The sequence below is a fragment of the Crinia signifera genome, chromosome 3 (genome assembly GCF_055691185.1).
Source record: "Crinia signifera chromosome 3, ASM5569118v1, whole genome shotgun sequence".
Lineage (NCBI taxonomy): Eukaryota > Metazoa > Chordata > Amphibia > Anura > Myobatrachidae > Crinia > Crinia signifera.
Window position 1 is genome coordinate 338,336,391 of NC_139219.1, and position 27,657 is coordinate 338,364,047.

General features: G+C 34.9%; 19 non-coding genes across 19 annotated transcripts; all 19 read right to left on the minus strand.

The window, feature by feature from the left end:
* Positions 1-448: 448 nt before the first annotated feature.
* On the minus strand, positions 449-521 carry TRNAA-AGC (transfer RNA alanine (anticodon AGC)). Its single transcript has one exon. It is a non-coding gene; the product is annotated as a tRNA-Ala (tRNA).
* A 1,144-nt stretch (positions 522-1,665) lies between these two features.
* Positions 1,666-1,738, minus strand: TRNAA-AGC (transfer RNA alanine (anticodon AGC)). Its single transcript has one exon. It is a non-coding gene; the product is annotated as a tRNA-Ala (tRNA).
* A 243-nt stretch (positions 1,739-1,981) lies between these two features.
* Positions 1,982-2,054, minus strand: TRNAA-AGC (transfer RNA alanine (anticodon AGC)). Its single transcript has one exon. It is a non-coding gene; the product is annotated as a tRNA-Ala (tRNA).
* Positions 2,055-2,296: 242 nt separating this feature from the next.
* Positions 2,297-2,369, minus strand: TRNAA-AGC (transfer RNA alanine (anticodon AGC)). Its single transcript has one exon. It is a non-coding gene; the product is annotated as a tRNA-Ala (tRNA).
* An 877-nt stretch (positions 2,370-3,246) lies between these two features.
* On the minus strand, positions 3,247-3,319 carry TRNAA-AGC (transfer RNA alanine (anticodon AGC)). The gene has a single exon. It is a non-coding gene; the product is annotated as a tRNA-Ala (tRNA).
* Positions 3,320-3,561: 242 nt separating this feature from the next.
* On the minus strand, positions 3,562-3,634 carry TRNAA-AGC (transfer RNA alanine (anticodon AGC)). The gene has a single exon. It is a non-coding gene; the product is annotated as a tRNA-Ala (tRNA).
* Positions 3,635-3,877: 243 nt separating this feature from the next.
* Positions 3,878-3,950, minus strand: TRNAA-AGC (transfer RNA alanine (anticodon AGC)). The gene has a single exon. It is a non-coding gene; the product is annotated as a tRNA-Ala (tRNA).
* A 1,503-nt stretch (positions 3,951-5,453) lies between these two features.
* Positions 5,454-5,526, minus strand: TRNAA-AGC (transfer RNA alanine (anticodon AGC)). The gene has a single exon. It is a non-coding gene; the product is annotated as a tRNA-Ala (tRNA).
* A 1,189-nt stretch (positions 5,527-6,715) lies between these two features.
* On the minus strand, positions 6,716-6,788 carry TRNAA-AGC (transfer RNA alanine (anticodon AGC)). Its single transcript has one exon. It is a non-coding gene; the product is annotated as a tRNA-Ala (tRNA).
* A 5,064-nt stretch (positions 6,789-11,852) lies between these two features.
* TRNAA-AGC (transfer RNA alanine (anticodon AGC)) lies at positions 11,853-11,925 on the minus strand. Its single transcript has one exon. It is a non-coding gene; the product is annotated as a tRNA-Ala (tRNA).
* Positions 11,926-12,167: 242 nt separating this feature from the next.
* Positions 12,168-12,240, minus strand: TRNAA-AGC (transfer RNA alanine (anticodon AGC)). The gene has a single exon. It is a non-coding gene; the product is annotated as a tRNA-Ala (tRNA).
* A 1,191-nt stretch (positions 12,241-13,431) lies between these two features.
* On the minus strand, positions 13,432-13,504 carry TRNAA-AGC (transfer RNA alanine (anticodon AGC)). The gene has a single exon. It is a non-coding gene; the product is annotated as a tRNA-Ala (tRNA).
* An 873-nt stretch (positions 13,505-14,377) lies between these two features.
* TRNAA-AGC (transfer RNA alanine (anticodon AGC)) lies at positions 14,378-14,450 on the minus strand. Its single transcript has one exon. It is a non-coding gene; the product is annotated as a tRNA-Ala (tRNA).
* Positions 14,451-14,693: 243 nt separating this feature from the next.
* TRNAA-AGC (transfer RNA alanine (anticodon AGC)) lies at positions 14,694-14,766 on the minus strand. Its single transcript has one exon. It is a non-coding gene; the product is annotated as a tRNA-Ala (tRNA).
* Positions 14,767-17,215: 2,449 nt separating this feature from the next.
* On the minus strand, positions 17,216-17,288 carry TRNAA-AGC (transfer RNA alanine (anticodon AGC)). Its single transcript has one exon. It is a non-coding gene; the product is annotated as a tRNA-Ala (tRNA).
* A 3,071-nt stretch (positions 17,289-20,359) lies between these two features.
* TRNAA-AGC (transfer RNA alanine (anticodon AGC)) lies at positions 20,360-20,432 on the minus strand. Its single transcript has one exon. It is a non-coding gene; the product is annotated as a tRNA-Ala (tRNA).
* Positions 20,433-25,408: 4,976 nt separating this feature from the next.
* TRNAA-AGC (transfer RNA alanine (anticodon AGC)) lies at positions 25,409-25,481 on the minus strand. Its single transcript has one exon. It is a non-coding gene; the product is annotated as a tRNA-Ala (tRNA).
* A 242-nt stretch (positions 25,482-25,723) lies between these two features.
* TRNAA-AGC (transfer RNA alanine (anticodon AGC)) lies at positions 25,724-25,796 on the minus strand. Its single transcript has one exon. It is a non-coding gene; the product is annotated as a tRNA-Ala (tRNA).
* Positions 25,797-26,669: 873 nt separating this feature from the next.
* Positions 26,670-26,742, minus strand: TRNAA-AGC (transfer RNA alanine (anticodon AGC)). Its single transcript has one exon. It is a non-coding gene; the product is annotated as a tRNA-Ala (tRNA).
* Between the last annotated feature and the right edge of the window lie 915 nt (positions 26,743-27,657).

Here is a 27,657-nt window from a genome sequence, read left to right on the forward strand (position 1 = left end):
TGATTAAATATTTTTATATGTTGCATGACAAAAAACTATTTGTAACTGTGAAGGGTATATACAAATAAAATGAAAGATTAAAACATTTGGACTGTGAAGGGTATCTACAAATGAAATGAAAGGATAAAACATTTTGAGAATGCGAGCATAGATCTCGCTAGCTCTCGCATGCTAAGCGAGCGCTCTACCATCTGAGCTAATTCCCCATTGATGAATGACAAGTTAAAAAAAAGGCATTGGGAGATCATTTACTAACATATTATAAGGTGTCTCTCTTTTAAAATGGTGTGAGTAGTTGTCATAATTAGCTAAGTCTGACTAAATATTTTTATATGTTGCATGACAAAAAACTATTTGTAACTGTGAAGGGTATATACAAATAAAATGAAAGATTAAAACATTTGGACTGTGAAGGGTATCTACAAATGAAATGAAAGGCTAAATCATTTGGAGAATGCGAGCATCGATCTCGCTACCTCTCGCATGCTAAGCGAGCGCTCTACCATCTGAGCTAATTCCCCATTGATGAAGGACAACTTCAAAAAAAATGCATTGGGAGATGATTTACTAACATATTATAAGTTGTCTCTCTTTTAAAATGGTGTGAGTAGTTGTCACAATTAGCTAAGTCTGACTAAATATTTTTATATGTTGCATGACAAAAAACTATTTGTAACTATGAAGGGTATATACAAATAAAATGAAAGATTAAAAAATTTGGACTGTGAAGGGTATCTACAAATGAAATGAAAGGATAAAACATTTGGAGAATGCAAGCATAGATCTCGCTACCTCTCGCATGCTAAGCGAGCGCTCTACCATCTGAGCTAATTCCCCAATAATGAAAGACTAGTTCATAAAATGGCATTGGGAGATCATTTTCTAACATATTATAAGGTGTCTCTCTTTTAAAATTGTGTGAGTAGTTGTCATAATTAGCAAAGTCTGACTAAATATTTTTATATGTTGCATGACAAAAAACTATGTGTAACTGTGAAGGGTATATACAAATAAAATGAAAGGATAAAACATTTGGAGAATGCGAGCATAGATCTCGCTACCTCTTGCATGCTAAGCGAGCGCTCTACCATCTGAGCTAATTCCCCATTGATGAATGACAAGTTAAAAAAAAAAGGCATTGGGAGATCATTTACTAACATATTATAAGGTGTCTCTCTTTTAAAATGATGTGAGTAGTTGTCATAATTAGCTAAGTCTGATTAAATATTTTTATATGTTGCATGACAAAAAACCATTTGTAACTGTGAAGGGTATATACAAATAAAATGAAAGATTAAAACATTTAGACTGTGAAGGGTATCTACAAATGAAATGAAAGGCTAAATCATTTGGAGAATGCGAGCATCGATTTCGCTACCTCTCGCATGCTAAGCGAGCGCTCTACCATTTGAGCTAATTCCCCATTGATGAATGACATGTTCAAAAAAAGGCATTGGGAGATGATTTACTAACATATTATAAAGTGTATCTCTTTTAAAATGGTGTGAGTAGTTGGCATAATTAGCTAAGTCTGACTAAATATTTTTATATGTTGCATGACAAAAAACTATTTGTAACTATGAAGGGTATATACAAATAAAATAAAAGATTAAAACATTTGGACTTTGAAGTGTATCTACAAATGAAATGAAAGGATAAAACATTTGGAGAATGCGAGCATCGATCTCGCTACCTCTCGCATGCTAAGCGAGCGCTCTACCATCTGAGCTAATTCCCCATTGATGATTAACAACATTAAAAAAATGGCATTGGGAGATGATTTACTAACATATTAAAAGGTGTCTCTCTTTTAAAATGGTGTGAGTAGTTGTCATAATTAGCTAAGTCTGACTAAATATTTTTATATGTTGCATGACAAAAAACTATTTGTAACTGTGAAGGGTATATACAAATAAAATGAAAGATTAAAACATTTGGACTGTGAAGGGTATCTACAAATGAAATGAAAGGCTAAATCATTTGGAGAATGCGAGCATCGATCTCGCTACCTCTCGCATGCTAAGCGAGCGCTCTACCATCTGAGCTAATTCCCCAATAATGAAAGACTAGTTCAAAAAATGGCATTGGGAGATCATTTTCTAACATATTATAAGGTGTCTCTCTTTTAAAATGGTCTGAGTAGTTGTCATAATTAGCTAAGTCTGATTAAATATTTTTATATGTTGCATAACAAAAAACTATTTGTAACTGTGAGGGGTATATACAAATAAAATGAAAGATTAAAACATTTGGACTGTGAAGGGTATCTACAAATGAAATGAAAGGCTTAATCATTTGGAGAATGCGAGCATCGATCTCGCTACCTCTCGCATGCTAAGCGAGCGCTCTACCATCTGAGCTAATTCCCCATTGATGAATGACAACTTCAAAAAAAATGCATTGGGAGATGATTTACTAACATATTATAAGGTGTCTCTCTTTTAAAATGGTGTGAGTAGTTGTCACAATTAGCTAAGTCTGACTAAATATTTTTATATGTTGCATGACAAAAAACTATTTGTAACTATGAAGGGTATATACAAATAAAATGAAAGATTAAAAAATTTGGACTGTGAAGGGTATCTACAAATGAAATAAAAGGATAAAACATTTGGAGAATGCGAGCATAGATCTCGCTACCTCTCGCATGCTAAGCGAGCGCTCTACCATCTGAGCTAATTCCCCAATAATGAAAGACAAGTTCATAAAATGGCATTGGGAGATCATTTTCTAACACATTATAAGGTGTCTCTCTTTTTTTAAAATTGTGTGAGTTGTTGTCATAATTAGCAAAGTCTGACTAAATATTTTTATATGTTGCATGACAAAAAACTATGTGTAACTGTGAAGGGTATATACAAATAAAATGAAAGATTAAAAAATTTGGACTGTGAAGGGTATCTACAAATAAAATGAAAGGATAAAACATTTGGAGAATGCGAGCATAGATCTCGCTACCTCTTGCATGCTAAGCGAGCGCTCTACCATCTGAGCTAATTCCCCATTGATGAATGACAAGTTAAAAAAAAAGGCATTGGGAGATCATTTACTAACATATTATAAGGTGTCTCTCTTTTAAAATGGTGTGAGTAGTTGTCATAATTAGCTAAGTCTGACTAAATATTTTTATATGTTGCATGACAAAATACTATTTGTAACTGTAAAGGGTATATACAAATAAAATGAAAGATTAAAACATTCGGACTGTGAAGGGTATCTACAAATGAAAAGAAAGGATAAAACATTTGGAGAATGCGAGCATCGATCTCGCTACCTCTCGCATGCTAAGCGAGCGCTCTACCATTTGAGCTAATTCCCCATTGATGAATGACATGTTCAAAAAAAGGCATTGGGAGATGATTTACTAACATATTATAAAGTGTCTCTCTTTTAAAATGGTGTGAGTAGTTGGCATAATTAGCTAAGTCTGACTAAATATTTTTATATGTTGCATGACAAAAAACTATTTGTAACTATGAAGGGTATATACAAATAAAATAAAAGATTAAAACATTTGGACTTTGAAGTGTATCTACAAATGAAATGAAAGGATAAAACATTTGGAGAATGCGAGCATCGATCTCGCAACCTCTCGCATGCTAAGCGATCGCTCTACCATCTGAGCTAATTCCCCATTGATGAATAGCAACATTAAAAAAATGGCATTGGGAGATGATTTACTAACATATTAAAAGGTGTCTCTCTTTTAAAATGGTGTGAGTAGTTGTCATAATTAGCTAAGTCTGACTAAATATTTTTATATGTTGCATGACAAAAAACTATTTGTAACTGTGAAGGGTATATACAAATAAAATGAAAGATTAAAACATTTGGACTGTGAAGGGTATCTACAAATGAAATGAAAGGCTAAATCATTTGGAGAATGCGAGCATCGATCTCGCTACCTCTCGCATGCTAAGCGAGCGCTCTACCATCTGAGCTAAATCCCCAATAATGAAAGACTAGTTCAAAAAATGGCATTGGGAGATCATTTTCTAACATATTATAAGGTGTCTCTCTTTTAAAATGGTCTGAGTAGTTGTCATAATTAGCTAAGTCTGATTAAATATTTTTATATGTTGCATAACAAAAAACTATTTGTAACTGTGAGGGGTATATACAAATAAAATGAAAGATTAAAACATTTGGACTGTGAAGGGTATCTACAAATGAAATGAAAGGCTTAATCATTTGGAGAATGCGAGCATCGATCTCGCTACCTCTCGCATGCTAAGCGAGCGCTCTACCATATGAGCTAATTCCCCATAGATGAATGACAACTTAAAAAAAAGGCATTGGGAGATGATTTACTAACATATTATAAGGTGTCTCTCTTTTAAAATGGTGTAAGTAGTTGGCATAATTAGCTAAGTCTGACAAAATATTTTTATATGTTGCATGACAAAAAACTATTTGTAACTGTGAAAGGTATATACAAATAAAATGAAAGATTAAAACATTTGGACTGTGAAGGGTATCTACAAATGAAATGAAAGGATAAAACATTTTGAGAATGCGAGCATAGATATCGGTACCTCTCGCATGCTAAGCGAGCGCTCTACCATCTGAGCTAATTCCCCAATTATGAAAGACTAGTTCAAAAAATGGCATTGGGAGATCATTTTCTAACATATTATAAGGTGTCTCTCTTTTAAAATGGTGTGAGTAGTTGTCATAATTAGCTAAGTCTGATTAAATATTTTTATATGTTGCATGACAAAAAACTATTTGTAACTGTGAGGGGTATATACAAATAAAATGAAAGATTAAAACATTCGGACTGTAAAGGGTATCTAAAAATGAAATGAAAGGCTAAATCATTTGGAGAATGCGAGCATCAATCTCGCTACCTCTCGCATGCTAAGCGAGCGCTCTACCATCTGAGCTAATTCCCCATTGATGAATGACAACTTCAAAAAAATGGCATTGGGAGAGGATTTACTAACATATTATAAGGTGTCTCTCTTTTAAAATGGTGTGAGTAGTTGTCATAATTAGCTAAGTCTGATTAAATATTTTTATATGTTGCATGACAAAAAACTATTTGTAACTGTGAAGGGTATATACAAATAAAATGAAAGATTAAAACATTTGGACTGTGAAGGGTATCTACAAATGAAATGAAAGGATAAAACATTTTGAGAATGCGAGCATAGATCTCGCTAGCTCTCGCATGCTAAGCGAGCGCTCTACCATCTGAGCTAATTCCCCATTGATGAATGACAAGTTAAAAAAAAGGCATTGGGAGATCATTTACTAACATATTATAAGGTGTCTCTCTTTTAAAATGGTGTGAGTAGTTGTCATAATTAGCTAAGTCTGACTAAATATTTTTATATGTTGCATGACAAAAAACTATTTGTAACTGTGAAGGGTATATACAAATAAAATGAAAGATTAAAACATTTGGACTGTGAAGGGTATCTACAAATGAAATGAAAGGCTAAATCATTTGGAGAATGCGAGCATCGATCTCGCTACCTCTCGCATGCTAAGCGAGCGCTCTACCATCTGAGCTAATTCCCCATTGATGAAGGACAACTTAAAAAAAAATGCATTGGGAGATGATTTACTAACATATTATAAGTTGTCTCTCTTTTAAAATGGTGTGAGTAGTTGTCACAATTAGCTAAGTCTGACTAAATATTTTTATATGTTGCATGACAAAAAACTATTTGTAACTATGAAGGGTATATACAAATAAAATGAAAGATTAAAAAATTTGGACTGTGAAGGGTATCTACAAATGAAATGAAAGGATAAAACATTTGGAGAATGCAAGCGTAGATCTCGCTACCTCTCGCATGCTAAGCGAGCGCTCTACCATCTGAGCTAATTCCCCAATAATGAAAGGCTAGTTCATAAAATGGCATTGGGAGAACATTTTCTAACATATTATAAGGTGTCTATCTTTTAAAATTGTGTGAGTAGTTGTCATAATTAGCTAAGTCTGACTAAATATTTTTATATGTTGCATGACAAAAAACTATGTGTAACTGTGAAGGGTATATACAAATAAAATAATAGATTAAAAAATTTGGACTGTGAAGGGTATCTACAAATAAAATGAAAGGATAAAACATTTGGAGAAGGCGAGCATAGATCTCGCTACCTCTTGCATGCTAAGCGAGCGCTCTACCATCTGAGCTAATTCCCCATTGATGAATGACAAGTTAAAAAAAAAGGCATTGGGAGATCATTTACTAACATATTATAAGGTGTCTCTCTTTTAAAATGGTGTGAGTAGTTGTCATAATTAGCTAAGTCTGATTAAATATTTTTATATGTTGCATGACAAAAAACCATTTGTAACTGTGAAGGGTATATACAAATAAAATGAAAGATTAAAACATTTAGACTGTGAAGGGTATCTACAAATGAAATGAAAGGCTAAATCATTTGGAGAATGCAAGCATCGATCTCGCTACCTCTCGCATGCTAAGCGAGCGCTCTACCATCTGAGCTAATTCCCCATTGATGAATGGCATGTTCAAAAAAAGGCATTAGGAGATTATTTACTAACATATTATAAAGTGTCTCTCTTTTAAAATGGTGTGAGTAGTTGGCATAATTAGCTAAGTCTGACTAAATATTTTTATATGTTGCATGACAAAAAACTATTTGTAACTGTGAAGGGTATATACAAATAAAATGAAAGATTAAAACATTTGGACTGTGAAGGGTATCTACAAATGAAATGAAAGGCTAAATCATTTGAAGAATGCGAGCATCGATCTCGCTACCTCTCGCATGCTAAGCGAGCGCTCTACCATCTGAGCTAATTCCCCATGGATGAATGACAACTTCAAAAAAAATGCATTGGGAGATGATTTACTAACATATTATAAGGTGTCTCTCTTTTAAAATGGTGTGAGTAGTTGTCACAATTAGCTAAGTCTGACTAAATATTTTTATATGTTGCATGACAAAAAACTATTTGTAACTATGAAGGGTATATACAAATAAAATGAAAGATTAAAAAATTTGGACTGTGAAGGGTATCTACAAATGAAATGAAAGGATAAAACATTTGGAGAATGCGAGCATAGATCTCGCTACCTCTCGCATGCTAAGCGAGCGCTCTACCATCTGAGCTAATTCCCCAATAATGAAAGACAAGTTCATAAAATGGCATTGGGAGATCATTTTCTAACACATTATAAGGTGTCTCTCTTTTAAAATTGTGTGAGTAGTTGTCATAATTAGCAAAGTCTGACTAAATATTTTTATATGTTGCATGACAAAAAACTATGTGTAACTGTGAAGGGTATATACAAATAAAATGAAAGATTAAAAAATTTGGACTGTGAAGGGTATCTACAAATAAAATGAAAGGATAAAACATTTGGAGAATGCGAGTATAGATCTCGCTACCTCTTGCATGCTAAGCGAGCGCTCTACCATCTGAGCTAATTCCCCATTGATGAATGACAAGTTAAAAAAAAAAGGCATTGGGAGATCATTTACTAACATATTATAAGGTGTCTCTCTTTTAAAATGGTGTGAGTAGTTGTCATAATTAGCTAAGTCTGATTAAATATTTTTATACTAGCTGACCCGCCCGGCGTTGCCCGGGAAAACCTTCGGGTTTTTTTATTTCCAAAATTTCTGAAAAATGTAATCTTACAGTATATTGTGCCAAATACCTAAGATTGTAATTTGTTATAGATTCCACCACAATGTGTTTGTATTGATACTCAATGATGGCAATGAAATCAGGTGTGGGGTTGTTGTTTGAAACACAACACTCCTGAGTTGATAACTTGTATGTGTTGATGAATTCTACATCCACTCCTGATATTTAGCACCTATGACATACCCTCCAACATCTGAGGGTCAGAAATCGGTACAAAATCAGAAAGGGACGTGGCCACACCTCCATTTCTATACTTTCAATGGTACAGTTTCTAGGGTGTGTAATTACAGGCGCTGAGTGCGTGGAGACTGGTGTGGACGTTACTTTCCGCGCCATAATTAATTAAAAATTCACCGCTCCCTGCCACTGCCACTCCCCTCACCGATCCTGCCTGCAGCAGTCTCTGAGGTCTGGAGATCTGTAAAGCAAATGCACCGGGCGTCTCTACCAAACAGTGGGGCAGCCCCTGAGTGTGGGAGCAGGTCCACAGGCCTGGCCACATGACGTCATGACGCAACGCACGCTACCCGCACCACTGCAATGCACCACTGGGAACGGGTGCAATGGGCCAAATTCTTCCCTACACCCGCCGGGCCAATCCACCGATCCAGCCATCGCAATCATAAATGGGTGCATTGATAAGGTTTGGAGTGTAAGTAGTTGAAGAATAAGACTGAGATAAATATTTGCCATGTTAAGATGTACAATTTACGCAATAAATCATGAACAAAAAAATATAAGTGTACATAAAAGTATAATCAAGAAATGAAAGTAGGATTAAAAAATAAGTTCTGATTCAAACTGATAATTGTTTGGATGGGGGTGGGTTGCGAAACAAATCTATAGGTGGGGGTATGGATATTGTGGGCATAATTGGTGTTTGGTACACATACAGTGGGTCCTCAATTGATGGGATTTTCACTACAGTGTCACGGTCACAGTGTCACCATAGTGGGATTCCCAATTAGGATCCAGGTGGTCTTTTAGGGACCCTTTACAATCCCGTAAGTCTCTTCTCCTTGAGCCTTCGGTCTCCCTTAATGATAGTCAATCACTGAGGGAGACCGTAGGCTCCAGGAGAAGAGAAAATGGGATTGTAAAGGGGTCCCTAAAAGACCACCTGAACCCTGATTTGAAATCCCCCTATGGTGACACTGTAGTGAAAATTTCTCATCAACTGGGGACTCCCTGTAGGTGTACCAAACACCAATTATGCCCACAATTTCCATACCCCCTCCACCTATAGATTTGTTTCACAACCCACCCCCATCCAAACAATTATCAGTTTGAATCAGAATTTATTTTTTAATCCTACTTTCATTTCTTGATTGTACTTCAATGTACACATATTTATTTCACGATTTATTGCGTAAATTGTACACTATAACGTGACAAATCTTCATCTCAGTCTTATTCTTCAACTTCTTACACTCATAACATTCAAACTAATACATGCAGCGCTCATGCCCATCGACTAAACATTATCTGTGAACCAAATGAGTCTGGGAAACCCTTAAGGCAGAGCAGTGCCTAACATCCAACTGACTAACAGGGTGAGTGCAGTGTACCCACTTTGTATTGATCAATGGGTGCATTGGCCAGGACAAAGATTTCTCAGTGCAACTGGCCGGGGAGCGTAGAGACGGATATGGGAAAAAGAAAAAACGGTACATTAGGTACAGTTTTTATTTGCCGGTACAGACTGTTAAATAAATGGCAAATTCTTTTTTTTGTGTTTGTGTGTGTTGTACTGTTTTTGTGTGTGTTGTAGTGTATGTGGTTGTGTGTGTTGTGTTGTATGTATTTGTCCAATGCATAAGTGTGTGAGGTGTGCTATGTATATACAGTATGTGTATGTGTGTGTTGTGCCTTTGTGTATCTGTGCAATGTTTAAAGCCCCATACACACGGGGAGATATATTGCTCAGCAATATATTGCTAGCAATATATTGTTGAGCAATATATTGTTGAGCAATATATTGCTCAGTTTCTCCTTTTCATCAGCGACCACAGATGAAAAGGAACCTCTGCTGGGGGAGTCGCAGAGGTAATCAGCTGGTTGCAGGAGCATGTTCCTGCGACCAGCGATTAGAATGGGGCTGAAAAAGGGAGTGCGCACCCAGCGATTTATCGCCAGGGCACACTCCCATCACTGGCAATATGGTCGCCAGCGACCATATTTCCAGCGATTTCAGCCCCTATCGCCCCCATGTGTACACAGCTTATGTGTGTGTTTTTTGTGTTGTACTGTTTTTTTTTGTGTGTGTGTGTGTGTGTGTGGCGAATGTGGGTGTGTGTTGTGCTGTTACAGGTATGTTATGTGTGTGTGTTGTGTGATCTGCCCAATGTGTAAGTGTGTAAGGTGTGCTACGTATAAATGTGTGTGTGTGTGTGTGTGTGTGATGTGCTGTGTGTATCTGTTCAATGTTTGTTTGTGTGTTCTGTGTATTGCACTGTTTTTGGGTGCATGTTGTAGTGAATGTGGGTGTGTGTTGTACTGTGAGTGGTGTGTTATGTGTGTGTGTTGGCGGGTTATGTGTACAGTATCTGCCAAATGTGAGGTGCGCTACATATATATGTGTGTGTAGTGTGCTGTGCGTATCCTGGCAATGTTTAAGTGTGTGTGTTTGTTGTACTGTTTTTGGGTGGTGTTTTAGTGTATATGGGTTTGTGTTGTACTGCATGTGGTGTGTTATGTGTGTGTTTTGTTGTGTGTGTGTGTCCAATGTGTAAGTGTGTGAGGTGCGCTACGTATATATGTGTGTCTTGTGTGCTATGTGTGCATATGTGGTGTACTGTGTGTGTGTGTGCGTGTACACTAATTGTTTAAAGCCTTCACCATAATGTTAGAATGTGTCATTCATACTCAATGACAGCAATGAAATCAGGTGTGGAGTTGTTCCTTCGACAACGGTTTCCCAGATCGTCAATCTCTTTCCCAGATCATCAATGAAGGCAAATTAAAACTTGGTGTTTTTTAAATTTCTAAGTGAAATTTCCCAAAAACGGCTTCGAGGTGCACACCACCGGGTATAGAGGTACCTTGTTGCCAAATTTGAGGGCTCTGAGTGCCACGGTGTGTCCGCAATGCAACGGACACGCACACACACACGCACACACACACGCACACAGACTCTTCAACTTATTATATAGATGTTGCATGACAAAAAAACATTTGTAACTGTGAAGGGTATATACAAATAAAATGAAAGATTAAAACATTTAGACTGTGAAGGGTATCTACAAATGAAATGAAAGGCTAAATCATTTGGAGAATGCGAGCATCGATCTCGCTACCTCCCGCATGCTAAGCGAGCGCTCTACCATCTGAGCTAATTCCCCATTGATGAATGACAACTTCAAAAAAATGGCATTGGGAGAGGATTTACTAACATATTATAAGGTGTCTCTCTTTTAAAATGGTGTGAGTAGTTGTCATAATTAGCTAAGTCTGATTAAATATTTTTATATGTTGCATGACAAAAAACTATTTGTAACTGTGAAGGGTATATACAAATAAAATGAAAGATTAAAACATTTGGACTGTGAAGGGTATCTACAAATGAAATGAAAGGCTAAATCATTTGGAGAATGCGAGCATCGATCTCGCTACCTCTCGCATGTTAAGCGAGCGCTCTACCATCTGAGCTAATTCCCCATTGATGAATGACAACTTCAAAAAAATGGCATTGGGAGATGATTTACTAACATATTATAAGGTGTCTCTCTTTTAAAATGGTGTGAGTAGTTGTCATAATTAGCTAAGTCTGATTAAATATTTTTATATGTTGCATGACAAAAAAATATTTGTAACTGTGAAGGGTATATACAAATAAAATGAAAGATTAAAACATTTGGACTGTGAAGGGTATCTACAAATGAAATCAAAGGATAAAACATCTTGAGAATGCAAGCATAGATCTCGCTACCTCTCGCATGCTAAGCGAGCGCTCTACCATCTGAGCTAATTCCCCAATAATGAAAGACTAGTTCAAAAAATGGCATTGGGAGATAATATTTTTAACATATTATAAGGTGTCTCTCTTTTAAAATGGTGTGAGTAGTTGTCATAATTAGCTAAGTCTGATTAAATATTTTTATATGTTGCATGACAAAAAACTATTTGTAACTGTGAGGGGTATATACAAATAAAATGAAAGATTAAAACATTTGGACTTTGAAGGGTATCTACAAATGAAATGAAAGGCTAAATCATTTGGAGAATGCGAGCATCGATCTCGCTACCTCTCGCATGCTAAGCGAGCGCTCTACCATCTGAGCTAATTCCCCATTGATGAATGACAAGTTCAAAAAAAGGCATTGGGAGATGATTTACTAACATATTATAAGGTGTCTCTCTTCTAAAATGGTGTGAGTAGTTGTCATAATTAGCTAAGTATGATTAAATATTTTTATATGTTGCATGACAAAAAACTATTTGTAACTGTGAAGGGTATATACAAATAAAATGAAAGATTAAAACATTTGGACTGTGAAGGGTATCTACAAATGAAATGAAAGGCTAAATCATTTGGAGAATGCGAGCATCGATCTCGCTACCTCTCGCATGCTAAGCGAGCGCTCTACCATCTGAGCTAATTCCCCATTGATGAATGACAACTTCAAAAAAATGGCATTGGGAGATGATTTACTAACATATTATAAGGTGTCTCTCTTTTAAAATGGTGTGAGTAGTTGTCATAATTAGCTAAGTCTGATTAAATATTTTTATATGTTGCATGACAAAAAAATATTTGTAACTGTGAAGGGTATATACAAATAAAATGAAAGATTAAAACATTTGGACTGTGAAGGGTATCTACAAATGAAATCAAAGGATAAAACATTTTGAGAATGCAAGCATAGATCTCGCTACCTCTCGCATGCTAAGCGAGCGCTCTACCATCTGAGCTAATTCCCCAATAATGAAAGACTAGTTCAAAAAATGGCATTGGGAGATAATATTTTTAACATATTATAAGGTGTCTCTCTTTTAAAATGGTGTGAGTAGTTGTCATAATTAGCTAAGTCTGATTAAATATTTTTATATGTTGCATGACAAAAAACTATTTGTAACTGTGAGGGGTATATACAAATAAAATGAAAGATTAAAACATTTGGACTTTGAAGGGTATCTACAAATGAAATGAAAGGCTAAATCATTTGGAGAAGGCGAGCATCGATCTCGCTACCTCTCGCATGCTAAGCGAGCGCTCTACCATCTGAGCTAATTCCCCATTGATGAATGACAACTTCAAAAAAATGGCATTGGGAGATGATTTACTAACATATTATAAGGTGTCTCTCTTTTAAAATGGTGTGAGTAGTTGTCATAATTAGCTAAGTCTGATTAAATATTTTTATATGTTGCATGACAAAAAAATATTTGTAACTGTGAAGGGTATATACAAATAAAATGAAAGATTAAAACATTTGGACTGTGAAGGGTATCTACAAATGAAATCAAAGGATAAAACATTTTGAGAATGCAAGCATAGATCTCGCTACCTCTCGCATGCTAAGCGAGCGCTCTACCATCTGAGCTAATTCCCCAATAATGAAAGACTAGTTCAAAAAATGGCATTGGGAGATAATATTTTTAACATATTATAAGGTGTCTCTCTTTTAAAATGGTGTGAGTAGTTGTCATAATTAGCTAAGTCTGATTAAATATTTTTATATGTTGCATGACAAAAAACTATTTGTAACTGTGAGGGGTATATACAAATAAAATGAAAGATTAAAACATTTGGACTTTGAAGGGTATCTACAAATGAAATGAAAGGCTAAATCATTTGGAGAATGCGAGCATCGATCTCGCTACCTCTCGCATGCTAAGCGAGCGCTCTACCATCTGAGCTAATTCCCCATTGATGAATAACAAGTTCAAAAAAAGGCATTGGGAGATGATTTACTAACATATTATAAGGTGTCTCTCTTTTAAAATGGTGTGAGTAGTTGTCATAATTAGCTAAGTATGATTAAATATTTTTATATGTTGCATGACAAAAAACTATTTGTAACTGTGAAGGGTATATACAAATAAAATGAAAGATTAAAACATTTGGACTGTGAAGGGTATCTACAAATGAAATGAAAGGATAAAACATTTGGAGAATGCAAGCATCGATCTCGCTACCTCTCGCATGCTAAGCGAGCGCTCTACCATCTGAGCTAATTCCCCATTGATGAATGACAAGTTCAAAAAAAGGCATTGGGAGATCATTTACTAACAAATTATAAGGTGTCTCTCTTTTAAAATGGTGTGAGTAGTTGTCATAATTAGCTAAGTCTGACTAAATATTTTTATATGTTGCATGACAAAATACTATTTGTAACTGTGAAGGGTATATACAAATAAAATGAAAGATTAAAACATTCAGACTGTGAAGGGTATCTACAAATGAAATGAAAGGCTAAATCATTTGGAGAATGCAAGCATCGATCTCGCTACCTCTCGCATGCTAAGCGAGCGCTCTACCATCTGAGCTAATTCCCTATTGATGAATGACAACTTCAAAAAAAAGGCATTGGGAGATCATTTACTAACATATTATAAGGTGTCTCTCTTTTAAAATGGTGTGAGTAGTTGTCATAATTAGCTAAGTCTGACTAAATATTTTTATATGTTGCATGACAAAAAACTATTTGTAACTGTGAAGGGTATATACAAATAAAATGAAAGATTAAAACATTTGGACTTTGAAGGGTATCTACAAATGAAATGAAAGGCTAAATCATTTGGAGAATGCGAGCATCGATCTCGCTACCTCTCGCATGCTAAGCGAGCGCTCTACCATCTGAGCTAATTCCCCATTGATGAATGACAACTTCAAAAAAATGGCATTGGGAGATGATTTACTAACATATTATAAGGTGTCTCTCTTTTAAAATGGTGTGAGTAGTTGTCATAATTAGCTAAGTCTGATTAAATATTTTTATATGTTGCATGACAAAAAAATATTTGTAACTGTGAAGGGTATATACAATTAAAATGAAAGATTAAAACATTTGGACTGTGAAGGGTATCTACAAATGAAATGAAAGGCTAAATCATTTGGAGAATGCGAGCATCGATCTCGCTACCTCTCGCATGCTAAGCGAGCGCTCTACCATCTGAGCTAATTCCCCATTGATGAATGACAACTTCAAAAAAATGGCATTGGGAGATGATTTACTAACATATTATAAGGTGTCTCTCTTTTAAAATGGTGTGAGTAGTTGTCATAATTAGCTAAGTCTGATTAAATATTTTTATATGTTGCATGACAAAAAACTATTTGTAACTGTGAAGGGTATATACAAATAAAATGAAAGATTAAAACATTTGGACTGTGAAGGGTATCTACAAATGAAATGAAAGGATAAAACATTTTGAGAATGCGAGCATAGATCTCGCTACCTCTCGCATGCTAAGCGAGCGCTCTACCATCTGAGCTAATTCCCCAATAATGAAAGACTAGTTCAAAAAATGGCATTGGGAGATCATTTTCTAACATATTATAAGGTGTCTCTCTTTTAAAATGGTGTGAGTAGTTGTCATAATTAGCTAAGTCTGATTAAATATTTTTATATGTTGCATGACAAAAAACTATTTGTAACTGTGAGGGGTATATACAAATAAAATGAAAGATTAAAACATTTGAACTGTGAAGGGTATCTACAAATGAAATGAAAGGCTAAATCATTTGGAGAATGCGAGCATCGATCTCGATACCTCTCGCATGCTAAGCGAGCGCTCTACCATCTGAGCTAATTCCCCATTGATGAATGACAACTTCAAAAAAATGGCATTGGGAGAGGATTTACTAACATATTATAAGGTGTCTCTCTTTTAAAATGGTGTGAGTAGTTGTCATAATTAGCTAAGTCTGATTAAATATTTTTATATGTTGCATGACAAAAAACTATTTGTAACTGTGAAGGGTATATACAAATAAAATGAAAGATTAAAACATTTGGACTGTGAAGGGTATCTACAAATGAAATGAAAGGATAAAACATTTTGAGAATGCGTGCATAGATCTCGCTACCTCTCGCATGCTAAGCGAGCGCTCTACCATCTGAGCTAATTCCCCATTGATGAATGACAAGTTAAAAAAAAGGCATTGGGAGATCATTTACTAACATATTATAAGGTGTCTCTCTTTTAAAATGGTGTGAGTAGTTGTCATAATTAGCTAAGTCTGATTAAATATTTTTATATGTTGCATGACAAAAAACTATTTGTAACTGTGAAGGGTATATACAAATAAAATGAAAGATTAAAACATTTGGACTGTGAAGGGTATCTACAAATGAAATGAAAGGATAAAACATTTTGAGAATGCGAGCATAGATCTCGCTACCTCTCGCATGCTAAGCGAGCGCTCTACCGTCTGAGCTAATTCCCCAATAATGAACGACTAGTTCAAAAAATGGCATTGGGAGATCATTTTCTAACATATTATAAGGTGTCTCTCTTTTAAAATGGTGTGAGTAGTTGTCATAATTAGCTAAGTCTGATTAAATATTTTTATATGTTGCATGACAAAAAACTATTTGTAACTGTGAGGGGTATATACAAATAAAATGAAAGATTAAAACATTTGAACTGTGAAGGGTATCTACAAATGAAATGAAAGGCTAAATCATTTGGAGAATGCGAGCATCGATCTCGATACCTCTCGCATGCTAAGCGAGCGCTCTACCATCTGAGCTAATTCCCCATTGATGAATGACAAGTTCAAAAAAAGGCATTGGGAGATGATTTACTAACATATTATAAGGTGTCTCTCTTTTAAAATGGTGTGAGTAGTTGTCATAATTAGCTAAGTATGATTAAATATTTTTATATGTTGCATGACAAAAAACTATTTGTAACTGTGAAGGGTATATACAAATAAAATGAAAGATTAAAACATTTGGACTGTGAAGGGTATCTACAAATGAAATGAAAGGATAAAACATTTGGAGAATGCAAGCATCGATCTCGCTACCTCTCGCATGCTAAGCGAGCGCTCTACCATCTGAGCTAATTCCCCATTGATGAATGACAAGTTCAAAAAAAGGCATTGGGAGATCATTTACTAACATATTATAAGGTGTCTCTCTTTTAAAATGGTGTGAGTAGTTGTCATAATTAGCTAAGTCTGATTAAATATTTTTATATGTTGCATGACAAAAAACTATTTGTAACTGTGAAGGGTATATACAAATAAAATGAAAGATTAAAACATTTGGACTGTGAAGGGTATCTACAAATGAAATGAAAGGATAAAACATTTTGAGAATGCGAGCATAGATCTCGCTACCTCTCGCATGCTAAGCGAGCGCTCTACCGTCTGAGCTAATTCCCCAATAATGAACGACTAGTTCAAAAAATGGCATTGGGAGATCATTTTCTAACATATTATAAGGTGTCTCTCTTTTAAAATGGTGTGAGTAGTTGTCATAATTAGCTAAGTCTGACTAAATATTTTTATATGTTGCATGACAAAAAACTATTTGTAACTGTGAAGGGTATATACAAATAAAATGAAAGATTAAAACATTTGGACTGTGAAGGTTATCTACAAATGAAATGAAAGGCTAAATCATTTGGAGAATGCGAGCATCGATCTCGCTACCTCTCGCATGCTAAGCGAGCGCTCTACCATCTGAGCTAATTCCCCATTGATGAATGACAACTTCAAAAAAATGGCATTGGGAGATGATTTACTAACATATTATAAGGTGTCTATCTTTTAAAATGGTGTGAGTAGTTGTCATAATTAGCTAAGTCTGATTAAATATTTTTATATGTTGCATGACAAAAAAATTTTTGTAACTGTGAAGGGTATATACAATTAAAATGAAAGATTTAAACATTTGGACTGTGAAGGGTATCTACAAATGAAATGAAAGGCTAAATCATTTGGAGAATGCGAGCATCGATCTCGCTACCTCTCGCATGCTAAGCAAGCGCTCTACCATCTGAGCTAATTCCCCATTGATGAATGACAACTTCAAAAAAATGGCATTGGGAGATGATTTACTAACATATTATAAGGTGTCTCTCTTTTAAAATGGTGTGAGTAGTTGTCATAATTAGCTAAGTCTGATTAAATATTTTTATATGTTGCATGACAAAAAACTATTTGTAACTGTGAAGGGTATATACAAATAAAATGAAAGATTAAAACATTTGGACTGTGAAGGGTATCTACAAATGAAATGAAAGGATAAAACATTTTGAGAATGCGAGCATAGATCTCGCTACCTCTCGCATGCTAAGCGAGCGCTCTACCATCTGAGCTAATTCCCCAATAATGAAAGACTAGTTCAAAAAATGGCATTGGGAGATCATTTTCTAACATATTATAAGGTGTCTCTCTTTTAAAATGGTGTGAGTAGTTGTCATAATTAGCTAAGTCTGATTAAATATTTGGTACTTGTGAGTTATCTGGACGCCCGATTTTTTGATTGTATGCCTTAAGTTAAGGCATACAATCAGATGCGATGCGATGCGATATCGCATCGCATCGCATCGCATGCGACCATCGGATGCGATGACCCGATTTTTCCATAGGAATCAATGTTAAAATGATTCCTATGGAAAAAGGGGTCCTTTTCATACCCCTACTATCCAAGTGGGCATGGAGTTGGATATAAACCTGTGGCGAGCGTAGCGAGCCACCGAGCCCGAAGCGTGGCGAGCGAAGCGAGCCCCGCGAGGGGACGGTATTCCGTGTCCCCTCGCGGGGCTCGCTACGCTCGCCACGCTTCGGGCTCGGTGGCTCGCTACGCTCGCCACAGGTTTATATCCAACTCCATGCCCACTTGGATAGTAGGGGTATGAAAAGGACCCCTTTTTCCCATTGAATTCCATGTTAAAATGGACTCAGTCCATTTTAACATTGATTCCTATGGAAAAATCGGGTCATCGCATCGCATCGCATCGCATCGCATCGCATCGCATCCGATGGTCGCATGCGATGCGATGCGATGTGCCCGATCCGACCCGATTTTGAAATCGGGCGTCCGGATAACTCACAAGTACCAAATATTTTTATATGTTGCATGACAAAAAACTATTTGTAACTGTGAGGGGTATATACAAATAAAATGAAAGATTAAAACATTTGAACTGTGAAGGGTATCTACAAATGAAATGAAAGGCTAAATCATTTGGAGAATGCGAGCATCGATCTCGATACCTCTCGCATGCTAAGCGAGCGCTCTACCATCTGAGCTAATTCCCCATTGATGAATAAAAGCTTCAAAAAAATGGCATTGGGAGATGATTTACTAACATATTATAAGGTGTATCTCTTTTAAAATGGTGTGAGTAGTTGTCATAATTAGCTAAGTCTGATTAAATATTTTTATATGTTGCATGACAAAAAACTATTTGTAACTGTGAAGGGTATATACAAATAAAATGAAAGATTAAAACATTTGGACTGTGAAGGGTATCTACAAATGAAATGAAAGGATAAAACATTTTGAGAATGCAAGCATAGATCTCGCTACCTCTCGCATGCTAAGCGAGCGCTCTACCATCTGAGCTAATTCCCCAATAATGAAAGACTAGTTCAAAAAATGGCATTGGGAGATCATTTTCTAACATATTATAAGGTGTCTCTCTTTTAAAATGGTGTGAGTAGTTGTCATAATTAGCTAAGTCTGATTAAATATTTTTATATGTTGCATGACAAAAAACTATTTGTAACTGTGAGGGGTATATACAAATAAAATGAAAGATTAAAACATTTGAACTGTGAAGGGTATCTACAAATGAAATGAAAGGCTAAATCATTTGGAGAATGCGAGCATCGATCTCGATACCTCTCGCATGCTAAGCGAGCGCTCTACCATCTGAGCTAATTCCCCATTGATGAATGACAACTTCAAAAAAATGGCATTGGGAGAGGATTTACTAACATATTATAAGGTGTCTCTCTTTTAAAATGGTGTGAGTAGTTGTCATAATTAGCTAAGTCTGATTAAATATTTTTATATGTTGCATGACAAAAAACTATTTGTAACTGTGAAGGGTATATACAAATAAAATGAAAGATTAAAACATTTGGACTGTGAAGGGTATCTACAAATGAAATGAAAGGATAAAACATTTTGAGAATGCGTGCATAGATCTCGCTACCTCTCGCATGCTAAGCGAGCGCTCTACCATCTGAGCTAATTCCCCATTGATGAATGACAAGTTAAAAAAAGGCATTGGGAGATCTTTACTAACATATTATAAGGTGTCTCTCTTTTAAAATGGTGTGAGTAGTTGTCATAATTAGCTAAGTCTGATTAAATATTTTTATATGTTGCATGACAAAAAACTATTTGTAACTGTGAAGGGTATATACAAATAAAATGAAAGATTAAAACATTTGGTCTGTGAAGGGTATCTACAAATGAAATGAAAGGATAAAACATTTTGAGAATGCGAGCATAGATCTCGCTACCTCTCGCATGCTAAGCGAGCGCTCTACCGTCTGAGCTAATTCCCCAATAATGAACGACTAGTTCAAAAAATGGCATTGGGAGATCATTTTCTAACATATTATAAGGTGTCTCTCTTTTAAAATGGTGTGAGTAGTTGTCATAATTAGCTAAGTCTGACTAAATATTTTTATATGTTGCATGACAAAAAACTATTTGTAACTGTGAAGGGTATATACAAATAAAATGAAAGATTAAAACATTTGGACTGTGAAGGGTATCTACAAATGAAATGAAAGGCTAAATCATTTGGAGAATGCGAGCATCGATCTCGCTACCTCTCGCATGCTAAGCGAGCGCTCTACCATCTGAGCTAATTCCCCATTGATGAATGACAACTTCAAAAAAATGGCATTGGGAGATGATTTACTAACATATTATAAGGTGTCTCTCTTTTAAAATGGTGTGAGTAGTTGTCATAATTAGCTAAGTCTGATTAAATATTTTTATATGTTGCATGACAAAAAAATATTTGTAACTGTGAAGGGTATATACAATTAAAATGAAAGATTTAAACATTTGGACTGTGAAGGGTATCTACAAATGAAATGAAAGGCTAAATCATTTGGAGAATGCGAGCATCGATCTCGCTACCTCTCGCATGCTAAGCAAGCGCTCTACCATCTGAGCTAATTCCCCATTGATGAATGACAACTTCAAAAAAATGGCATTGGGAGATGATTTACTAACATATTATAAGGTGTCTCTCTTTTAAAATGGTGTGAGTAGTTGTCATAATTAGCTAAGTCTGATTAAATATTTTTATATGTTGCATGACAAAAAACTATTTGTAACTGTGAAGGGTATATACAAATAAAATGAAAGATTAAAACATTTGGACTGTGAAGGGTATCTACAAATGAAATGAAAGGATAAAACATTTTGAGAATGCGAGCATAGATCTCGCTACTTCTCGCATGCTAAGCGAGCGCTCTACCATCTGAGCTAATTCCCCAATAATGAAAGACTAGTTCAAAAAATGGCATTGGGAGATCATTTTCTAACATATTATAAGGTGTCTCTCTTTTAAAATGGTGTGAGTAGTTGTCATAATTAGCTAAGTCTGATTAAATATTTTTATATGTTGCATGACAAAAAACTATTTGTAACTGTGAGGGGTATATACAAATAAAATGAAAGATTAAAACATTTGAACTGTGAAGGGTATCTACAAATGAAATGAAAGGCTAAATCATTTGGAGAATGCGAGCATCGATCTCGATACCTCTCGCATGCTAAGCGAGTGCTCTACCATCTGAGCTAATTCCCCATTGATGAATGACAACTTCAAAAAAATGGCATTGGGAGAGGATTTACTAACATATTATAAGGTGTCTCTCTTTTAAAATGGTGTGAGTAGTTGTCATAATTAGCTAAGTCTGATTAAATATTTTTATATGTTGCATGACAAAAAACTATTTGTAACTGTGAAGGGTATATACAAATAAAATGAAAGATTAAAACATTTGGACTGTGAAGGGTATCTACAAATGAAATGAAAGGATAAAACATTTTGAGAATGCGTGCATAGATCTCGCTACCTCTCGCATGCTAAGCGAGCGCTCTACCATCTGAGCTAATTCCCCATTGATGAATGACAAGTTAAAAAAAAGGCATTGGGAGATCATTTACTAACATATTATAAGGTGTCTCTTTTTTAAAATGGTGTGAGTAGTTGTCATAATTAGCTAAGTCTGATTAAATATTTTTATATGTTGCATGACAAAAAACTATTTGTAACTGTGAAGGGTATATACAAATAAAATGAAAGATTAAAACATTTGGACTGTGAAGGGTATCTACAAATGAAATGAAAGGATAAAACATTTTGAGAATGCGAGCATAGATCTCGCTACCTCTCGCATGCTAAGCGAGCGCTCTACCGTCTGAGCTAATTCCCCAATAATGAACGACTAGTTCAAAAAATGGCATTGGGAGATCATTTTCTAACATATTATAAGGTGTCTCTCTTTTAAAATGGTGTGAGTAGTTGTCATAATTAGCTAAGTCTGATTAAATATTTTTATATGTTGCATGACAAAAAACTATTTGTAACTGTGAGGGGTATATACAAATAAAATGAAAGATTAAAACATTTGAACTGTGAAGGGTATCTACAAATGAAATGAAAGGCTAAATCATTTGGAGAATGCGAGCATCGATCTCGATACCTCTCGCATGCTAAGCGAGCGCTCTACCATCTGAGCTAATTCCCCATTGATGAATGACAAATTCAAAAAAAGGCATTGGGAGATGATTTACTAACATATTATAAGGTGTCTCTCTTTTAAAATGGTGTGAGTAGTTGTCATAATTAGCTAAGTATGATTAAATATTTTTATATGTTGCATGACAAAAAACTATTTGTAACTGTGAAGGGTATATACAAATAAAATGAAAGATTAAAACATTTGGACTGTGAAGGGTATCTACAAATGAAATGAAAGGATAAAACATTTGGAGAATGCAAGCATCGATCTCGCTACCTCTCGCATGCTAAGCGAGCGCTCTACCATCTGAGCTAATTCCCCATTGATGAATGACAAGTTCAAAAAAAGGCATTGGGAGATCATTTACTAACATATTATAAGGTGTCTCTCTTTTAAAATGGTGTGAGTAGTTGTCATAATTAGCTAAGTCTGACTAAATATTTTTATATGTTGCATGACAAAAAACTATTTGTAACTGTGAAGGGTATATACAAATAAAATGAAAGATTAAAACATTTGGACTGTGAAGGGTATCTACAAATGAAATGAAAGGCTAAATCATTTGGAGAATGCAAGCATCGATCTCACTACCTCTCGCATGCTAAGCGAGCGCTCTACCATCTGAACTAATTCCCCATTGATGAATGACAACTTTAAAAAAATGGCATTGGGAGAGGATTTACTAACATATTATAAGGTGTCTCTCTTTTAAAATGGTGTGAGTAGTTGTCATAATTAGCTAAGTCTGACTAAATATTTTTATATGTTGTATGACAAAAAACTATTTGTAACTATGAAGGGTATATACAAATAAAATGAAAGATTAAAACATTTGGACTGTGAAGGGTATCTACAAATGAAATGAAAGGCTAAATCATTTGGAGAATGCGAGCATCGATCTCTCTACCTCTCGCATGCTAAGCGAGCGCTCTACCATCTGAGCTAATTCCCCATTGATGAATGACAACTTCAAAAAAATGGCATTGGGAGATGATTTACTAACATATTATAAGGTGTCTCTCTTTTAAAATGATGTGAGTAGTTGTCATAATTAGCTAAGTCTGATTAAATATTTTTATATGTTGCATGACAAAAAAATATTTGTAACTGTGAAGGGTATATACAAATAAAATGAAAGATTAAAACATTTGGACTGTGAAGGGTATCTACAAATGAAATGAAAGGCTAAAACAATTAGAGAATGCGAGCACCGATCTCGCTACCTCTCGCATGCTAAGCGAGCGCTCTACCATCTGAGCTAATTCCCCATTGATGAATGACAACTTTAAAAAAATGGCATTGGGAGATGATTTACTAACATATTAAAAGGTGTCTCTCTTTTAAAATGGTGTTAGTAGTTGTCATAATTAGCTAAGTCTGACTAAATATTTTTATATGTTGCATGACAAAAAACTATTTGTAACTATGAAGGGTATATACAAATAAAATGAAAGATTAAAACATTTGGACTTTGAAGTGTATCTACAAATGAAATGAAAGGATAAAACATTTGGAGAATGCGAGCATCAATCTCGCTACCTCTCGCATGCTAAGCGAGCGCTCTACCATCTGAGCTAATTCCCCAATAATGAAAGACAAGTTCAAAAAAAGGCATTGGGAGATGATTTACTAACATATTATAAGGTGTCTCTCTTTTAAAATAGTGTGAGTAGTTGTCATAATTAGCTAAGTATGATTAAATATTTTTATATGTTGCATGACAAAAAACTATTTGTAACTGTGAAGAGTATATACAAATAAAATGAAAGATTAAAACATTTGGACTGTGAAGGGTATCTACAAATGAAATGAAAGGATAAAACATTTGGAGAATGCAAGCATCGATCTCGCTAGCTCTCGCATGCTAAGCGAGCGCTCTACCATCTGAGCTAATTCCCCATTGATGAAGGACAACTTAAAAAAAAAATGCATTGGGAGATGATTTACTAACATATTATAAGTTGTCTCTCTTTTAAAATGGTGTGAGTAGTTGTCACAATTAGCTAAGTCTGACTAAATATTTTTATATGTTGCATGACAAAAAACTATTTGTAACTATAAAGGGTATATACAAATAAAATGAAAGATTAAAAAATTTGGACTGTGAAGGGTATCTACAAATGAAATGAAAGGATAAAACATTTGGAGAATGCAAGCATAGATCTCGCTACCTCTCGCATGCTAAGCGAGCGCTCTACCATCTGAGCTAATTCCCCAATAATGAAAGACTAGTTCATAAAATGGCATTGGGAGATCATTTTCTAACATATTATAAGGTGTCTCTCTTTTAAAATTGTGTGAGTAGTTGTCATAATTAGCTAAGTCTGACTAAATATTTTTATATGTTGCATGACAAAAAACTATGTGTAACTGTGAAGGGTATATACAAATAAAATGAAAGATTAAAAAATGTGGACTGTGAAGGGTATCTACAAATAAAATGAAAGGATAAAACATTTGGAGAATGCGAGCATAGATCTCGCTACCTCTTGCATGCTAAGCGAGCACTCTACCATCAGACCTAATTCCCCATTGATGAATAAAAGTTAAAAAAAAAGGCATTGGGAGATCATTTACTAACATATTATAAGGTGTCTCTCTTTTAAAATGGTGTGAGTAGTTGTCATAATTAGCTAAGTCTGATTAAATATTTTTATATGTTGCATGACAAAAAACCATTTGTAACTGTGAAGGGTATATACAAATAAAATAAAAGATTAAAACATTTGGACTTTGAAGTGTATCTACAAATGAAATGAAAGGATAAAACATTTGGAGAATGCGAGCATCGATCTCGCTACCTCTCGCATGCTAAGCGAGCGCTCTACCATCTGAGCTAATTTCCCATTGATGAATAACAACATTAAAAAAATGGCATTGGGAGATGATTTACTAACATATTAAAAGGTGTCTCTCTTTTAAAAGGGTGTGAGTAGTTGTCATAATTAGCTAAGTCTAACTAAATATTTTTATATGTTGCATGACAAAAAACTATTTGTAACTGTGAAGGGTATATACAAATAAAATGAAAGATTAAAACATTTGGACTGTGAAGGGTATCTACAAATGAAATGAAAGGCTAAATCATTTGGAGAATGCGAGCATCGATCTCGCTACCTCTCGCATGCTAAGCGAGCGCTCTACCATCTGAGCTAATTCCCCAATAATGAAAGACTAGTTCAAAAAATGGCATTGGGAGATCATTTTCTAACATATTATAAGGTGTCTCTCTTTTAAAATGGTCTGAGTAGTTGTCATAATTAGCTAAGTCTGATTAAATATTTTTATATGTTGCATAACAAAAAACTATTTGTAACTGTGAGGGGTATATACAAATAAAATGAAAGATTAAAACATTTGGACTGTGAAGGGTATCTACAAATGAAATGAAAGGCTTAATCATTTGGAGAATGCGAGCATCGATCTCGCTACCTCTCGCATGCTAAGCGAGCGCTCTACCATCTGAGCTAATTCCCCATAGATGAATGACAACCTCAAAAAAAGGCAATGGGAGATGATTTACTAACATATTATAAGGTGTCTCTCTTTTAAAATGGTGTAAGTAGTTGGCATAATTAGCTAAGTCTGACAAAATATTTTTATATGTTGCATGACAAAAAACTATTTGTAACTGTGAAGGGTATATACAAATAAAATGAAAGATTAAAACATTTGGACTGTGAAGGGTATCTACAAATGAAATGAAAGGATAAAACATTTTGAGAATGCGAGCATAGATATCGGTACCTCTCGCATGCTAAGCGAGCGCTCTACCATCTGAGCTAATTCCCCAATTATGAAAGACTAGTTCAAAAAATGGCATTGGGAGATCATTTTCTAACATATTATAAGGTGTCTCTCTTTTAAAATGGTGTGAGTAGTGGTCATAATTAGCTAAGTCTGATTAAATATTTTTATATGTTGCATAAAAAAAAACTATTTGTAACTGTGAGGGGTATATACAAATAAAATGAAAGATTAAAACATTCGGACTGTAAAGGGTATCTACAAATGAAATGAAAGGCTAAATCATTTGGAGAATGCGAGCATCAATCTCGCTACCTCTCGCATGTTAAGCGAGCGCTCTACCATCTGAGCTAATTCCCCATTGATGAATGACAACTTCAAAAAAATGGCATTGGGAGAGGATTTACTAACATATTATAAGGTGTCTCTCTTTTAAAATGGTGTGAGTAGTTGTCATAATTAGCTAAGTCTGATTAAATATTTTTATATGTTGCATGACAAAAAACTATTTGTAACTGTGAAGGGTATATACAAATAAAATGAAAGATTAAAACATTTGGACTGTGAAGGGTATCTACAAATGAAATGAAAGGCTAAATCATTTGGAGAATGCGAGCATCGATCTCGCTACCTCTCGCATGCTAAGCGAGCGCTCTACCATCTGAGCTAATTCCCCATTGATGAATGACAACTTCAAAAAAATGGCATTGGGAGATGATTTACTAACATATTATAAGGTGTCTCTCTTTTAAAATGGTGTGAGTAGTTGTCATAATTAGCTAAGTCTGATTAAATATTTTTATATGTTGCATGACAAAAAAATATTTGTAACTGTGAAGAGTATATACAAATAAAATGAAAGATTAAAACATTTGGACTGTGAAGGGTATCTACAAATGAAATCAAAGGATAAAACATTTTGAGAATGCGAGCATAGATCTCGCTACCTCTCACATGCTAAGCGAGCGCTCTACCATCTGAGCTAATTCCCCAATAATGAAAGACTAGTTCAAAAAATGGCATTGGGAGATAATATTTTTAACATATTATAAGGTGTCTCTCTTTTAAAATGGTGTGAGTAGTTGTCATAATTAGCTAAGTATGATTAAATATTTTTATATGTTGCATGACAAAAAACTATTTGTAACTGTGAAGGGTATATACAAATAAAATGAAAGATTAAAACATTTGGACTGTGAAGGGTATCTACAAATGAAATGAAAGGATAAAACATTTGGAGAATGCAAGCATCGATCTCGCTACCTCTCGCATGCTAAGCGAGCGCTCTACCATCTGAGCTAATTCCCCATTGATGAATGACAAGTTCAAAAAAAGGCATTGGGAGATCATTTACTAACATATTATAAGGTGTCTCTCTTTTAAAATGGTGTGAGTAGTTGTCATAATTAGCTAAGTCTGACTAAATATTTTTATATGTTGCATGACAAAATACTATTTGTAACTGTGAAGGGTATATACAAATAAAATGAAAGATTAAAACATTCGGACTGTGAAGGGTATCTACAAATGAAATGAAAGGCTAAATCATTTGGAGAATGCGAGCATCGATCTCGCTACCTCTCGCATGCTA